We start from the raw sequence: 16,966 nt of genomic DNA on the forward strand, positions 1-16,966 counted from the left end.
AGGGCATGTGTAAGGTCGATTCAAGGGTGAAGTGCGTACAAGAACAATTGTCATTGGTTGCAACTAAGTTTCCCGAGCTCAAGGAAGAGTTGAAAACAATTCAAGCATCTTGGAGTATTTCCGATGAGGAAGACAATGAGTAAAAGATGATCTTATTGCCTAGTAAATATTCTATTCTCTTGTTTTTTGTTAGAAGAATAACTAGAGTTTGGAATAGCCATTATTGTGATTTCACATAGCTATGTCCAAGGTTTTCATCTTCATGTTTTTATATTTATTGGTTTAAATTCTAAATTTGTTTGGAAGATGATTTTTGCAGTATTAATATTTATGGTTTTATATATTTCAATATTGTTATGGGATATGTGTGTTTGTGTCCGTGAACTATGATTGTCCCATACCTTGTCAAAAGTAAAGTCTTTCGTATGTCGATATGCATGTACTGATAAAAGAATGAATAGACTTTTGAAAAATACAAAAGTTAAGCCTATTATGTCAATTATTGATGGAAGATAGGTTAAAATATTTTGTTTGCAAGGATTATGTCTATTGAATGTCGTTATGCGAATAGTGATGGAAAGTAGAATGAATCCTTGTGTATTCCGCAGTATTGATCTTCCCTGATCCATATTCTATATATTACTGTGAGGCTCCGTAAAGTGTCTTATGTTGAGCACTAAATGGCCAAGTTGATTATTTTTATGATTAGCTTAGTTGTTGTTCCGCCAGATACTTTATGTCGAGCATATTCAACTAAATTAATCATCTTGTTTGGTTATTTAGTTGTTGCTCCGTAAGTTTTCTTATGATGAGCATGACCAACTAAATTGATTACTTTTGTGATTAGTTTGGTTGTGTATTTCGATTAGATTAAGGTCCAATTACAAAATGGTCCTACTTTTTATAATTCGGTTACAAAAGGGTCATACTTTTGTAATTTTCTTACAAAATGGTCATGTTCTGTCCGACATAAATGCTGGAAAAAAAAAACGATCTTACTTGTCCCAAAAATACCCTCTATTTTAACTCAAAGATTTAACTGCAGTTAAACCATCAGACCTGGCAACTTTTATGCAATCCTGAAGACAATCATCTTCCTGTTCTTTTATACACCTGCAATGGCCTGTGACATTGTCTTATACACTTGCAATCCCACCACTAGACCTTCCTCCGACCTCTAAATCTTGAATCTCATGATCCTCTACCGCTCATAAATGAACTTGTAGTTGATGATGTTGTTAGAGCATAGATCGGTCGACCTCGTATGTGTTGTTATCTCACGAATGTTTGTCAATGTTAGTGATCAAAACCATGAGTCTTGATTTATAGCCTACATAGCTAAGTCTCGGACTAGGATAGAAAAGTGTAGTTGAGCCGAAGGACTTCATGGCGATTCATCATACAACGACGAAGATCTACTCAAGGAACTGTGGAACTTCATCAACAAAACGGTATGTGGAGACTTGAACTTATCTATCACTCAAAAGTCTATCTCTTCTATCTCCTACATCTTATGAGACAAAATTTGTATGCTATATAGACTGGATCATACACATTTGATATTTCAAGCCGAGTATATCTCGCCTATCTATATCTCGAAATCATGTGTTGGTAAAGCATTTCTCTTTGATCAAGTTTATCTTCACCTAGTGACGAAAGTCATGAAAAGTTTCAATTACTTTGAGAATTGCTCTGACGCGAAACGGTCTGTGAATAACGGCTATATAACGTCCTCTGAGAATGTATCAATGATTGGAATGAGAGTTTAGATTACATAACCATGTATTCCTTAATCCGAAGTTTTCGAACTTTGTTGATTGAGAGAAACCGAAGGAATTGGCTTTGCCAAGTCCGCGAACCCAGTCCGCGAACTGACGGAAGTTCTTGTACCGAGAATTTCTGCTGGGATTTTTCAAAAACTCGTTTGCGTGTAAGTCCACGAACTCAGTCCGCGAACCTAGTCCGCGAACTGGCGAAAGTCTCTTTGCCGAGATTTTCTGCTGAGTTTGGAAAACACCATCGGTTGTCTTAAGTCCGCGAACTTGTTTGTGAGATTAAGAGGTTATGATCTAAAGATGTACTCTGAACATGAAACTTAAATTACTAAGGAATGTTTTATGCAAAAACCGTGGCTATAAAGTTCATGAGCCGATTCAATCGAATCAAATCATCTTTGTTTCAATTGTGTCTTGTGTAGTTACATAAGATCTCATAGCAATTGAAAAACTCTTTAACTAGTTCATTTGAGTCAATTGAACTAGTTATGGTGAAGAAGAACAAGGTTAATATGAAATGCTAATATGGTTAACCTTTTGGGTTACTCTGTTGAACCAACATACACGTACACGTTTGGGCATGGTTTTCACAAACCCAATAAACGTATACCCAAGTGTGTGTGACAAGCTAAGTTTTCGATCTAACGGTTGAGAAATATTAGCTTGAATCTAAATCAGGTTTTCATCTAACGATGAATATGGATTGCTTTGTAACTAAGGCAAAACCCTGATTTGAAGACTATATAAAGGAGACATATAGCATTGTGAAAAACTAATCCCCAAACGTCTATGTGATACTAGTGCGCTCGCTAGAGTCGATTCTCCTTTAACCTTTGGTTTTCTTCTCTAAAACCAGGTTAACGACTTAAAGACTTCATTGGGATTGTGAAGCCAGACCGATACTACTTTTATCGTAGTTGTGTGATCTGATCTTGCATCTTCTATCATACGAGTACAATCTTTGATTGGCTTGAGATTGTGAGAGTTATCCGATAGGAAAGATAAAGAAGTCACAAACATCTTCGTCTCACTGTTTGTGATTCCTCGACAAACCGCATGTGTAGTCAGGAAGGATTGTAGAGAGGTGATTGATTAATCTAGGCTGTTCTTCGGGAATATAAGACCGTATTATCAATTGGTTCTTGTTCACCTTGATTTCATATCTTAAGACGGAACAAAACCTAGGGTTTATCTATGGGAGACAGATTTATCCTTTGATAGACTTTTCTGTGTGAGACGGATTTGTTTATTATCAAGTCTGCGATTTTGGGTTGCAGCAACTCTTGGTTGTGGGTGAGATCAGCTAAGGGAATCAAGTGCGCAGTATCCTGCTGGGATCAGAGGCGTAGGAGTACAACTGTACCTTGGATCGGTGGGAGACTGATTGGGGTTCAACTATAGTCCAGTCCGAAGTTAGCTTGGAGTAGGCTAGTGTCTGTAGCGGCAAAGGTAAGAGTGTTCATGTCTCTGAGGATGATCAGTCTGAGGATGATTTTTCGGATGAAGATCTTGACAAATCAGTCTCCTTGATCACAAGACAGTTTAGGGATCTTCTGTTGAAGATAAGTAAACGGTTTTCAAGAGACAAACCTAAGTCATCAGACAAACCTCACGATCGCGTACCTCCTAAAAACAGGGATGATGACGAGGCTGATGACGAGGACATGCCTCGGTGCTTTAAGTGTAAGGGTTTTGGCCATTTTGCTAACGAATGCCCAAATCGTAGAAAATACACTGGGAACAAAGGTCTAGCTGTAACACTTGATGAAATGTCTGAAACCTATGATTCCGATGAAGATGGGAAATCAAGTGTAGGGCTTCTTTGTAAAAATATCAATTTTGATACTTGTATCAATACATATATCAACCTCAATGGGTTCGGAGAAGAGGGAAACCCAATCAAGCTGGAAGACTCTTTGAATCCGATAACTGGAAACCCTTTCAGCGATGTTTCAGGATCAACTGTAAGGCATGGGTTAAACGCGCCTACTTCCTCCTTTTATTTTCAGATTGATGGGGTGTTGTGGGTAGGGCGTAGGTTAAACACACCTACTCCCTCTTCTTTTTCAAATAGATGAGGTGGGGTGGGTAGGGTTTGGTTGAACGCGCCTACTCTCTCTTCTTTTTCAGATAGATGGGGTGGGGTGTGTAGGGCATTGGTTAAACGCGTATACTCTCTCATTTACTTTTCATTTTGATAGGGTGTTGTGGGTAGGGAGTGGATTAAGCGCACCTACTCCCTCCTTTTCTTTTAAGATTGATGGGGTGTTGTGGGTAGGGCTTTGGTTAAACGCGCCTACTCCCTCTTCTTTGTCAAATAGATGAGGTGGGGTGGGTAGGGAGTAGGTTAAACGCGCCTACTCCCTCTCTCTCTTTTTTTTTTTTTGCTATTGTAGGATGGGGTCGGTAGGGCGTAGTCTGAACGCGCCTACTCCCTCTTGGTAGGCTATCTTGTTGGGCGTCTTTGGCATTCCCGTAGTCTTTTGTAGATTTGTCGGCCGACCGGACGCCTTTGACATTCATGTAGCCCTTTTGTTTATTCGTCAGCCGACCAGACACCTTTGGCGTTCCTGTAGCCTTTTGTTTATTCGTCAGCCGACCGGGCGCCTTTGGCATTCCCGCAACCTTTTGTTTATTCGTCAGCCGACCGGACGTCTTTGGCATTCCCGTAACCTTTTTTTTATTCGTCATCCGACCGGGCGCCTTTGGCATTCCCGTAGCTTCTTGTAGATTTGTCAGCTGACCGGGCGCCTTTGGCATTCCCGTAGCCTTTTGTAGATTTTTCAGCTGACCGGGCGGCTTTGGCATTCCTGTAGCCTTTTGTAGATTTGTCAGCCGACCAGGCGCCTTTGGCATTCCCGTGGCTTTTCACATCGTATTGCTCATGAGTTCAAAAGAGAAATTATTTTTACCATAACAAGAGGGGTTGTTTACAAGCTAGGTGTGATTCACCCTTCCATATTCCTCCTTTTTTTTTAATTGGGTTCTTCGCCTTTTCCTGCTCAATGGCGGGGAAAGGGGTCGTATTCAATTGATTGCTTTGCTGCCTCGAGTTCTCCAGAGGCGCGTTTTCGTGCGAATATGCTCCTTATGGCAAAACATTCCACCGTCGGATGTTCCAACCTCCGATGGTAGTGGCAATACTTGGTCGCGTTCTTGTCCATCTTGTTGACGTCTACCACTATTGGGGGCAGCTGGATTTCCTTTCTTGTGACCCGTTGGTTCAGGATCTCAATCGCGTGCTCTCTACTGCAGAGCAGGAGAGGTGGTGGATTTGAGTCTCTCCTGGTCCATACTCTTCTCCTTTGGCCTCCATCTACTGCTTGAAATTAGTTTCCTCTCTCCTTGTTAGTATTGGATCTTACATTACGTGGCGCCTCAGATATGGTATTAACTGTGTGGCGCCAGTTAGGGTCTGTGGGTACTTCTTCTACACAGTCAGCGATTCTTTCAGCTGCTTTTTCTAGCTCGACGAACGTCTGAAACCTGAAGTTGATTAAACTTCCTTTGAAGGCTGGTATCATCCCTCACACACATATTTCAACGAGCGCTCCTTCGCTGATGTCTTCATGACAATCTAGCGCCAGACATCGAAACCGCAAGATGTATTTTCCTATCTCCTCGCTTGTCCGTTGACCGCTCTTGCTCAAATCTATTGACGTAATTTTCCTCTTGGCTGAATAGAATTTCCCAAGGAAAAGCACAGACATGGTTGGCCAAGAATCCACACTTTCGCCTTTAAATTGTCGTACCAAGTGAATGTCGTGCATGTTAGTGACTTGGGAAATTCCCTTAAGCACAACTTCCATCGGAGGCATTGTCATTCATTGTCGATAGGAATCGGCTAAGGTGTTCCCGCGCGTTTCCTTGTCCATCATACGTCTTGAATTTTGGAGAAGCATAATCTTCGGGGTATTGATATTCTCGGATACTTGCTGGGTATGGGCTGCTCACGAGGCAGTGATTGTCTTGTTTCATCACGTGGTAATTTTGCTCCAAGTACTTTTCTATCTCTTCCTGTGATGTCATAATCTTGACATTTTGGCGTCCTTCGCCCTTTGTTGCTTCCTTGGGAGCACTTTGGCCCGCTTTTACTGCTTGTGTTATCCAATCCTCTAGCTCATGTCTTCTTTGCAAGCCCTCATTTAGCTCCTTTTGTATGTATTGCAAAACCGGAGATGGGGGCTCCGGTATTACTTGCATGTTTTTCTCCTGAGTTGCGCTTACCTCTCTGTTTTGGGATCCGCGTCCTATCGATTGCTTGATGGTATCTTGGGCTAGTATTTCTTCTGGCTATCGTCGTCTATTGTTACTTCGTCCATGTTGATGGGCTGATCGACGCATTTATGTGTCTAATTTGTCCTCAATGTTTCGTATTGTTAGTACCTGTTTTCGTCCTTATTATGGTGTTTTGTGTGTTTGTACGTATTTTTTGGAAATAAATATTGATGGAAAATTCGGCTCAAAAAGTTGTTAAAGGCAACCCGGAGGAACGTGTTATTCGGACTCTCTATTTCGGATAGGGGGCACCTCAGATGATAAGGGGTACCCATTTGATATTCACACCCAAGCATCTTGTTAAGGGGCGACCTTTTCTTCCCCATTTGAATTCGAAATTGGCGGGAAAAATGTGTTTGAAACTGCCAGAACTAGGGTTCGAGTTTTGGAAGCCTTTTAGTGAGACTAAAGAGCTGGAACAGTTTGGGTATCTTCCTTTGAGCCTAACATGATTGTTTTGGGTCTTTGGTTTGATGGTTCGATGGATTTTGGCTAGAACTCGAGTTAGAAGAAATCAGGGAGTTACGGGTTTTGCATGAGAAAACCCGAGAGTTGTTGTTTTTGATCTTGGAGACTTATGGAGTGATTCAATCACTCAAATGGATTGATATGGGCCTGTTACATCTAAACAAGACTGGTAAGTCCATCAAAACCGGTGAAACTGGGCTGTAATTGTGGATAGAAGAAAACAGGGAGGTTTGTTTGGCCGAGAAGACATTCACGGGAAATAGCGTGAAGATAATGTTCCTGCATGAGTTTTACTTCACCAGGGACTCATTATAAGCGTGTTTGGAGCATGACTGAGATTAACAAGGAAGGTCGGACAGCTGCAAATGCATGATTGTGAAAGAAAGGAAAGAAAATATCTCCAAAATATTTTCTTTCACTGCCGAATATTGGAAGGATTTTTCGGAGTAATGAGCGAAGATTCTTGTCCCTGTTGAGTATAAATAGCCTATTAGGGTAGCAGAGAAGGGGACGGAGAGTTTGGGAGAATTACAGAGCACCAGAGAGTCGAGAAGAGCAAATTGCAGAAACTCCATTTCTGCTGCTGCAAAGCTGAAGAACATGAAGAACAGACTTACCAGGACAGTCGTTTTCCAACAGTGACAACGACACTTAGCCGTGGGTCGTACAGCTATAGTGACAGCGACAGTTCTCATTTATCGTTCTCTGTAACAGCTAGTTTGTAACAGAAATAAGTGTTACAAACCCGATTTTTAATATTTTCTCTCCATTCCATCATTTGTACACCACCTTTGAGTAATAATAATGATTTTTGAGCGTGTTTCCAACATGATGAGCGGCTAATTCTCTCACAACCAAGGCAATGAGGAAGCTATTTACGCATGAATAATTGGTAATTATTTATTTTCTCTAATTTATAATTTATAATTCACTCAATCACTGCTTTTGCAGAGTTTTTAATTGTTTGAAAATTTTTCTTCATTAGCTGTGATTCAATTAGATAGGTTATGCTTTGTTTAGATAATCTATGCTTAGGGGATACAATTAATTTTTGAGAATTTGCCTGATTATTTGTGAATTAAGAAAAAAGAGACTTAAAAGATAATTAGAGTTTTGGGTTATTTACCATCATTCATTCATGTGTAATAGTGGAATCAGTGTCTTGGTTATTTTCTCATATCTTGAAATCAAATTTTGAGTTAAGTTTTCTTTAATTTTTAAGTCTAAATTCTTTTGCTTTCACAAGTCTCAACGAACCTTTTTACTACAACTCAATTGAAAATCACATCATGGGCCGATCGGTTAATCATTTTTTGCTGCGCCTGAGCTAGTGCTTCCTGGATGCGCCATGGTGAGCTATGCACGAGCCTCCGGGTGCGGTCGCCAAATGTTAAGGGGTGATTTTAGTTTTGGTTCTACCCGTCCTAGCTACACCAAGTGACCTCAACTTTCTAGGAATGGTAAGAGAGGGAGTTCCCTTTCCATTGTACCTTGTCCTTCCTTATATAGATTTTCCAAAAGCCCCTTCGTTTTATGACATCAGGCCACATGTCCTAAACCTCCTTAATTACTTCTAATGTCATTCCTTCCTTAATATAACCTCCTCCTTATTCATTAATTCCTTTCTTGTCCTTTTCGTCTCATAGGTATTTTCTCATTGAACTTGGGTTAAGTCAAGTCCCCATGTCTCATGTTAGGTTTGCCATCCCTTTTGGGGGACCCTATGCCCGGTAAGAAATATTATTTCTCATCTATCAACAACAGTACACAAACTAAATCCATTAATTCGGCCAGTTATAGTCAATGTGAACGGTTTCATCATTATATCGCATCCATATCTGTGAGGACCACCAATACGATACTGATACTGCGAACCATGGAATGAAGAGACATCGCTTAAAACCACCAAAAAAAAATATGCGGCCAAAATCAAGCAGGAAGGTGAATTGCACGTATGAATCTCACAGTTGTCGACCATACGCTAACGTCAAAATTGGTGTTCCACTGACTGATGGTTTTTTTTTAACCAAGGAAAGAACTTATATTAAACATGAGTAATTGATACATCACAATTTATGTAGGGAATTAACAAAGGAGGTGGATGAAACAACCAATCCCCACATAGATTATGTTTATAAGCTGCCTTCGCTATTGCATCTACAGCTTTATTACCAGACCTATACACAAAATTACAAGACCAACCATGATTAATATTACATATGTTTACACATTTTCGTAGAAGAGGAATACTCTGCCAGTGACAAAGAGAAGATTGTTGTTGAAGAAAAGAACAAATTCCCAGATTATCAGATTCAAAAATCACATGAGACCAACCATTTGAATCTGCCAGTTGCATAGCCTCCAACATTGCCCATGCTTCGGCCTGTTGAGCATTACTAGCTCTTCTCAAGGATCCCCTTCCCATGACATATGCCCCTGTAGAGTTCCGAATTATAATTCCAATACCAGCTAACAAAGAACTAGAATTTTAAGAAGCATCGATATTAATTTTTAGGTACTGCAAAGGAGGAGGTACCCATTTATGATGTAAAAGCTTATTATGAACATTAGGATGATTGTAGTTAGCAGGAGTGTTTCCTAGATGATGCTGGAGAATGTATGAAGTGACCTGATGGACTACAGAGTTATGGTTGGGAGTGGTATTGTTAAAAACAACACTACATCGAAGCTTCCATATGAAATGCATGATGCACATAGCTAAGTGAACAATCTCAGGGGACTTCTGGATGTTGATGATGGAGACTTTGAGTTGCCAAGTCTGAATCCAAGATAAGAGAGAAGAGTGCTGCAAAATAAAGTGAAACTGATGAGGTAAAAAATACTGCCATATTGCCCTAGAGAAAGGGCAATGAAGTAATAGATGGTCCAGATCTTCCATTTGATTGTGGTTGCAAAGTACACAGTGTAAATCAGCATTATGCACATGGGTGAAAATTCTTGCTTTGACTGGAACAGCATTGTGAATAGCTCCCCACAGGAAAATCTGAAATTTGTAAGGTACTTTCAACTTCCAAAAAGATAACCAAAAATGTTGAGATAAACCCATGGAGTTATTTGTTAGGATATCTTTATCACACAACATCTTATAAGTTGAGGCAGTAGTAAAAATACCGGTGGTTGTAAAGGGCCAGATTAATTTATCCTCTTGATCTAACTGAATGGGAATGGTTAAAATGGAGTTCACCTGATCAGCTGTAAAGAGAAGGCGAAGAAGCGACACATTCCACTGTTCAGTATCAATATCTATAAGATCAGAAACCAACTGATAGTTAGAAGTATTCAAATCACCCCAGTCCTGTAAAGCAGAATTCAGCGAAGGAATCCAGTTAGAAGTCCAGATGTTGATATGAGCTCCATTACCAACTTATCATTTAGCATTTTTCAACACAATCTCGAGCCCAATAGAGATACTTTGCCAAATCCAACTTGAATTTAAGTTAACCGGTGGAGGGAAGAAACGCAGGTCATGATGAGGAAAATGTTTACCTTTCAACAACTTCGCCCATAAAGCATCTTGGTTATGTAACAGTTGCCAAGCTAGTTTCGCAAGAAAAACTAAGTTATAGTTGTATAAATTTGTAAGTCCTAAACCACCTAGCCTTTTAGGTAAACATACCTTTCTCCAAGAAATGTACTTGTGAGAATGTGGCTTGATGTAACTGCGGAGTAAAGAGCATTTTATATTGAACTAAACTACGAGAATTCTTTTTGTTTTTTACTTGTCCGCGCTGTCTTTACTTGTCCGCGCTGTCTTGTGGGACACAATAAAACCTACGAGAATTCTTTTTGTTTTTTTTTCTGTTTTTTGTTTTTGTTCTTTTTGTTACCAAGGAAGAAACAAAGCTGGTGCTGGGCCTGCCTCGTAATCTAACAGAATTTTAAATCAAAATTTCTGTTCTGGCCGGTTTATTCATCTTCTTCTCAATGTCATCTACTGCTGCTGCATGCATCTGTACTCGTTTAAGTATGATTTTTACTTCGATCTTTCCACTCATACTCGAGCCCATTTTCCACTCCAAATAAAATGCGCAGATCCTTAATCTTCGTTATCCAAATAATCCCAAACCCTAATTTTATTTTACCTATTGTAATCTATTTTTTCTTGATTACCACCATGAATATAGTGCCTTGTTCTTCGTGTAATGATTTAGGTCATGCAAAATCATCAATTCCATTAATTTCCTTCTTAGAAAAAGTACAAGAAACAGCCCTTGATACTTTTGGTAGTGTCAATTTTGATCCTAAACTATACATAGATATGTCATTGAAATTCAATTTATCAAAGACTGAAAAAGTGGTAAAGATTAAAAAGTGGTAAAGTTTCTGTTAAAGATCTTTCAGGGTTTATTAAGATGTATTTGAATGAAGCAGGGAGCGATCTTGTTTATCATGAGCCTATTGATTTTGAATATGAACCAAGTGGATTTTTGCCAAAAGTTGAGAATTTGAAAGTTAGAAAGTGGGCATTGGAAATTCATTCTTTATGGAAGAATTTGAGTAGGAAAGTTGATGACAAAGTTATTGAGAATCCAGATTTATATACACTTCTACCATTGAAGTATCCAACGGTGATTCCTGGTTCAAGATTCAGAGAAGTTTATTACTGGGATTCTTATCGGGTCATAAGGTTAGTAGTACTAACGGCAATTATGTTTTACCGGTCGATAGTTTTAGAATAATGTATATTTTCCAGGCAAGATGTATGTTGGGGCAAGATCTACGTTGTTATATTTGAGTCTTAAATGAGTGTACACAGCGTGTATGAAAGAGTTTTAATGTTAATATCTCTGATTGAAGTTCAAAGTTGTCTTAAAAGGTTTGTTTATTGTTGTTTTAAATCAGAACATGCTCATTGGAATTGCTATCTGTTTTATTCAGGGGTTTGTTAGCAAGCCCAATGTATGAAAGTGCAAAATCAATCGTGTACAATCTTATTTCCCTTGTAGATGAGTATGGATTTATCTTAAATGGTGCCAGAGCATATTACAGTAATCGAAGGTAATTCATTATGCCTATCCTTTCTATGTTATATGTTAATCATGCTTAGTTGTTTTATTTTTGTCAATCCAATTTAGCTACTTGTCTCAATAAACCTGATAAATTGTAAGCAATAGTGCATTTAGAAAATCTGTATACAAACCTTGGAATGCTATTCATTCTTCGATTTGAGTTTCAGTCACGAGCTTCATTTGTTCTTCTTGTTGCAGCCAACCTCCACTCTTGAGCGCAATGGTATCCGAGATATACAATAGAACTAATGACTTGTCTTTTATAAAAAAATCCCTACCTGCGCTACTCAAAGAACATAAATTTTGGAATTCAGGTATTGTAAGATGATTGCTTTTCCAGAAATGCACACTCTTCTTCTTCTTTTCTGTTATTTGCTTTACTACATTAATGTGGGTATTAGTTTTATCTTTTGTCTTGATGAATAACAATTATGCCCCTTATTGAAAAAATCTCGTTTTGTACCTTAATGCTTTATATTGATGAAGGTATTTTACTTGTTACTTTCTATTTTAGGTGTACATAAGGTAAAAATACAAGATTCTAAAGGATGCATTCATAGTCTAAGTCGTTATTATGCGATGTGGAATAAACCTAGACCGGAGTCCTTTACAATTGTATGTATTTCTTTTCAAACCTGGGATCCCCTGCAAGTTGTGACACATTTGTATTTTGTAAATGACTACTGATATAGTATGTATTATAATCTCTTACAGGATAAGGAATCTGCTTTGAAGCTTTTGAATGACTGTGATAAGCAACATTTCTACCGAGAACTAGCTTCAACGGCTGAATCTGGATGGGATTTCAGTACGAGATGGATGAGGTTATATTAGTATACCTCATTTTTGTGGTGATATGGCTTCATTTGAACTACTATTATACAATATGTGTATAATGGATCTCGTTTTATATCAATCTTAAGTAGTTATTGTGTATATGTTTCCACAGAAATCAATCAGATCTTACAACCTTAGCTACAACTTCTATATTACCGGTGGATTTGAATACATATGTACTTAAGGTATGTTAAAACATCTCAAAACATTGTTTAAGTGGTGTTTGGTTCATAATCCAAATGTGATTTTAATTTTTATGCAAACAAGGTACACAGTTCAATTTCTTTTCAAAATGATATCGTCCTGAAACCAGTCCAAAATTTAATATAGGAGTGTATATATAATATATACATATTGTTCAGGCCCAAAAAAGTTTGTGATACTAGAATAATTTAAAGAAAACAACCTTGATATTTGAATTGTACCTTACTTTTTAAGAACTTGTTTCAAATTTGAACCAGACATGAGTGTAGTAATAGGTGAATGAGCATACGTTTAGTCGTTTACAGGATCTGACGTGTTGATTTACATATGTCTCAGATGGAGCTTGACATAGCTTTCATGGCAAAAACCATTGGAGATAGGTTAACTGCAGAACACTTTTTGGAAGCTTCTGAAGCAAGACGAACGGCGATAAACTCAATCTTTTGGAATACTGAAAAGGGACAGTGGTTTGACTACTGGCTTTCGAATAACTGTGAGGTATCCAATTCATTTGAAATTTGATAAACTATCATAGTAAATCTTGTTTATCGCATTTCGTGCTTATTGATACACCTAGAGGTTTTTTTAGGAAGTTCACCAGTGGGAAGCTCAAGGCGAGAATCAAATTAGTTTTGCATCAAATTTCGTTCCTATATGGATTGAGTTATTTAACTCTGGTATTTACTTTGACTTCTAATTGCAAATATTGCATCTGTAATCTATTCTTATTTCATGTTCAGTTTTGTTATTTTTCCTTTTAGTTTTTATGATCATTTTATTCTGTTAACTGAAATATAAACTTTTAATTGAGAAAGTAAAAGATTGACTAGATTCCTTTAATATCTTTCAGATGATTCCACTGTGAAGAAAGTTGTGAAAAGCCTTCAAAGTTCGGGACTACTTTGTGCTGCTGGAATCGCAACCACCCTATCACATTCAAGTGAACAATGGTTAGTAAACTATATTGTCATGAGTGTAAGTTGACCTCATTTTTCTCTTGTAGTCGCTATCTTTAACTTAATTTAATATCGTGTGAGCCGATGGCTCACCAGTCGCTATCTTTAACATTTTGCAATTAGAATAGCCATGGAAACTTAAACTTTACATTTAATTCGGATTTGTTTTACTAAAGCCATATAGGAATAACATCATTGGACAACGCAGATTATAATGGTATGTAGTTTGATAATGTGTTCTATGTAGCATCTCTGTATTTCTTTATTCTCTTTTCTTCAAATGTTTTGAAAACGAGAAACTGAACAGGGATTTTCCAAATGGTTGGGCTCCACTGCAACACGTGATTGTTGAAGGTCTAGCAAGGTCTAGTTTGAAAGAAGCGGGGTCTATGGCCGAGGACATTGCAATCAGATGGATAAGAACAAACTATGAAACTTACAAGGAAACAGGAACAATGCACGAAAAGTATGACGTTGAAGCTTGTGGGAAGTTTGGAGGAGGGGGTGAATACGTGCCTCAGGTAAGAACAAAATATAGTATAGCGCATTAAGTTACTCTTCGTAATGATAGCTTAATTAAGCTGTGGTTTATCCAGGTACAACTTTGACATTAGCACAATGTTTGAAAACCAATAGAGCTATTTACCATGAAAATATTCTGCAGTTTTTAAAATCTCCATTATTTTTAGCATATACAATCCCAATTTCCAAATCTTTAAACTATACTCCCTCCGTCCCTAATTAGATGACCTACATAAATAAGTGGAGTGATAGATTAGTATTATTATAAGGAATATGTAAAATTTGATAGCCATATTTATATTCATTAGATAGGTGTTTTAAAATGCTTTCCGATGATACAAAGTTTACGAAAATCCGTTGTATAGTTTGAGAGATAAATCATTTCTAAATTTACTAGTAAATTTTAACTAGGTCATCTAATTAGGGACGGAGGTAGTATTTCATTTCTCAAAGATCTACCACATGTGAAGGGAAATAATTTTCAATCTTATCCACTTTGATGTGTTCGCTGTTCCTTATGCTGAGGTTGTTAGCTTGATTAAGATTCTTGTTTTGGATGTCTTTGGTGCAGACAGGTTTTGGCTGGTCGAACGGAGTTGTTTTAGCATTTCTGGAGGAATTTGGATGGCCACAAGATCTAGAAATAGGTTGTTAACTATATTGTTTAAATATTTCTTAAAATTATGCATCATTAGCAATTTCTTAAAATTATGCATCATTAGCAAAAAAGAAAGAAAAAAAAACTCATAAAATATAATGCGCACAATTTTAAAATTTCAGTAAGGAAATCAGAGGTTTGATCATATACTGTGTTTAGATTGAAGGTAGTCTCTTCATGTCTTACAGCATGCATATCGGTCCATTAGGGGAAACAGAACTTTTCTTTTTTTTTGAGGAAATAGAACTCTAGTAAGCGATAGAGTGTGGTAATGTCGTAAAGAGATGAGTGACGCTAGCAAGTCTCTACTCTGTCCAAGTAGAACCATGTACACGTTGATAAAATGGAAGGAGAAAAAAGAGCAAAGTGGTGACATAAAGTAGCGGCAGTGCTATTCAACTCCCTCTTTTCTACCTCTCTACAATCTAAACCCCATATCTGGAAAATGGTGAACCCCATATCTGGAAAATGGATGTAAATCTATATCTAAATGTGTGGTTTAGATATAGGGAGGTGGAAAAGAGAGAGTTGAATATCATTTCCAATAAAGTAGCAACCTGGCTGTAGCAAAATAAATTCACAACCTCTAAGAAAATGAATAAAACCTGGCTAGTTTGAGCCATGGCTCAGACCGGCCAGTCTGACCAGTGAACCAGTCCAAAATCTGGGTTGGATTAATAGTGACCCAACAATTTCTCCAAAAGTGTGTTAAAAATGTTGAATCAGTGTTTTAAAACCCATCCCAGACCGAAGGTCTGATCGGAAAACCAGTGACCAGTCCAAAATCTGGGTTGGGCTAATAGTGACCCGGCAAAAAACCGTGTTAGAAATGTCGAATCGGCTGACCCGGGCAGTCCAACTGCTGACCCAGTTGGTTTTTTACCGGTTCACCGTTGTTTTTACTTTGGAAGATCTATTATTTATTTTTCTCTTTGCGATTGAATAAATACAAGTCTACAACTGTTTAAAAAGATGTAGCACCATGACATGTTTTAGTTTGTGGATTCATCATTGTTTGATGTGTGTAAAATGGTAAATGATTGCAATTTTTTTTTCTTAGTTTACATCTAAAATAGTTATCATGAATCAGGCTGTTTTGATTTTTTTTGGATATGAATATCAAATTGTTTGTTGGTATGGAAGATATATTAGATGAAATTGTGATAATATTGATAATCATAATGATGATTTTGGTGAATCAGTTAGCATTGTGATAACTTGCTAAATGTATTAATTAAAAAATTTCATGATAATTTGTGGCTTCTAACAGCCTTTTATGGTTGCCCTTACAAACCAAATAAAATTGATTCTTGGAAGTTTTTAGAAGGAGTCATGCTGTCATGCGCGCGTTCGCATGACGACACAAATGAACCCGCATGTCATAGCCATTGGATTTTCATCATCCTTGTTAGATCTAATTATCAATGATTTTATATTATTTGCTAAGATTTTGTTAGTTGAACATCCCTAAATTCTGTAGGTTTTTTAACTAAACCCATATGGATGTTAATAGATAATAATATTTTGTTCTTCATGTTTCTTAACTCTGTTTCTCCGTGAATTTGGAAATTCTCTTTGAATGCTACTTTAATCTTTTTTTAACTCATGTTGATCAAACGATTTCCTACCAAGGAGGTTCACCAGAGTGCTAAAATTAGTCAAGGTGATATATTCATTTACCATAGAAAATTGGGTATCAAATCTATTGTATAGGTTAAGTTAATGGAGATTGTATTTTCAGTAGTACTAGGAAACATTGATCATATTGTAATAACTAAGAAGGAATATTGAGGAATGAAAATGACAATTTGGATGATGATTGAATTGGTTCGGTGCAATTAGATGGTATAGAGGTGTTAGAGCACTGCTCGGTCGAACTCGCATGCGTTGTTATCTCAAACATGTTTGTCAATGTTAGTGATCAAAACTATAAGTCTTGATTTCTAGCATATTTTATAAATGTCTCGGACTAGGACATAGATTGTGTGGTTGAGCTTAGTTTTCACGGCGTTCATCATTTGAAGACGAAGAACTACTAAGGGGAGCATGTGGAACTTCATCGACAAAAGTTATGTGGAGACTTGAACTCATCTATCACTTGGAAATTCTATTTCTACTCTATCTCCTATATTGAGACATAAGTCGTATTACGATATAGTTTTTTATATACACATCTGAGATTTCGAGCTGAGTTTAACTCGCTTACATATTTCTCGAAATATGGGTTGGCAAGCTTTC

The 16,966-nt window shown here is 37.6% G+C and overlaps 1 pseudogene; it reads left to right on the top strand.

The window, feature by feature from the left end:
- The first annotated feature begins 10,387 nt into the window (after window positions 1-10,387).
- LOC113293159 lies at window positions 10,388-14,768 on the top strand (annotated as a pseudogene).
- Window positions 14,769-16,966: the final 2,198 nt, after the last annotated feature.

Source organism: Papaver somniferum, chromosome 7 (genome assembly GCF_003573695.1).
Source record: "Papaver somniferum cultivar HN1 chromosome 7, ASM357369v1, whole genome shotgun sequence".
Taxonomy (NCBI): domain Eukaryota; kingdom Viridiplantae; phylum Streptophyta; class Magnoliopsida; order Ranunculales; family Papaveraceae; genus Papaver; species Papaver somniferum.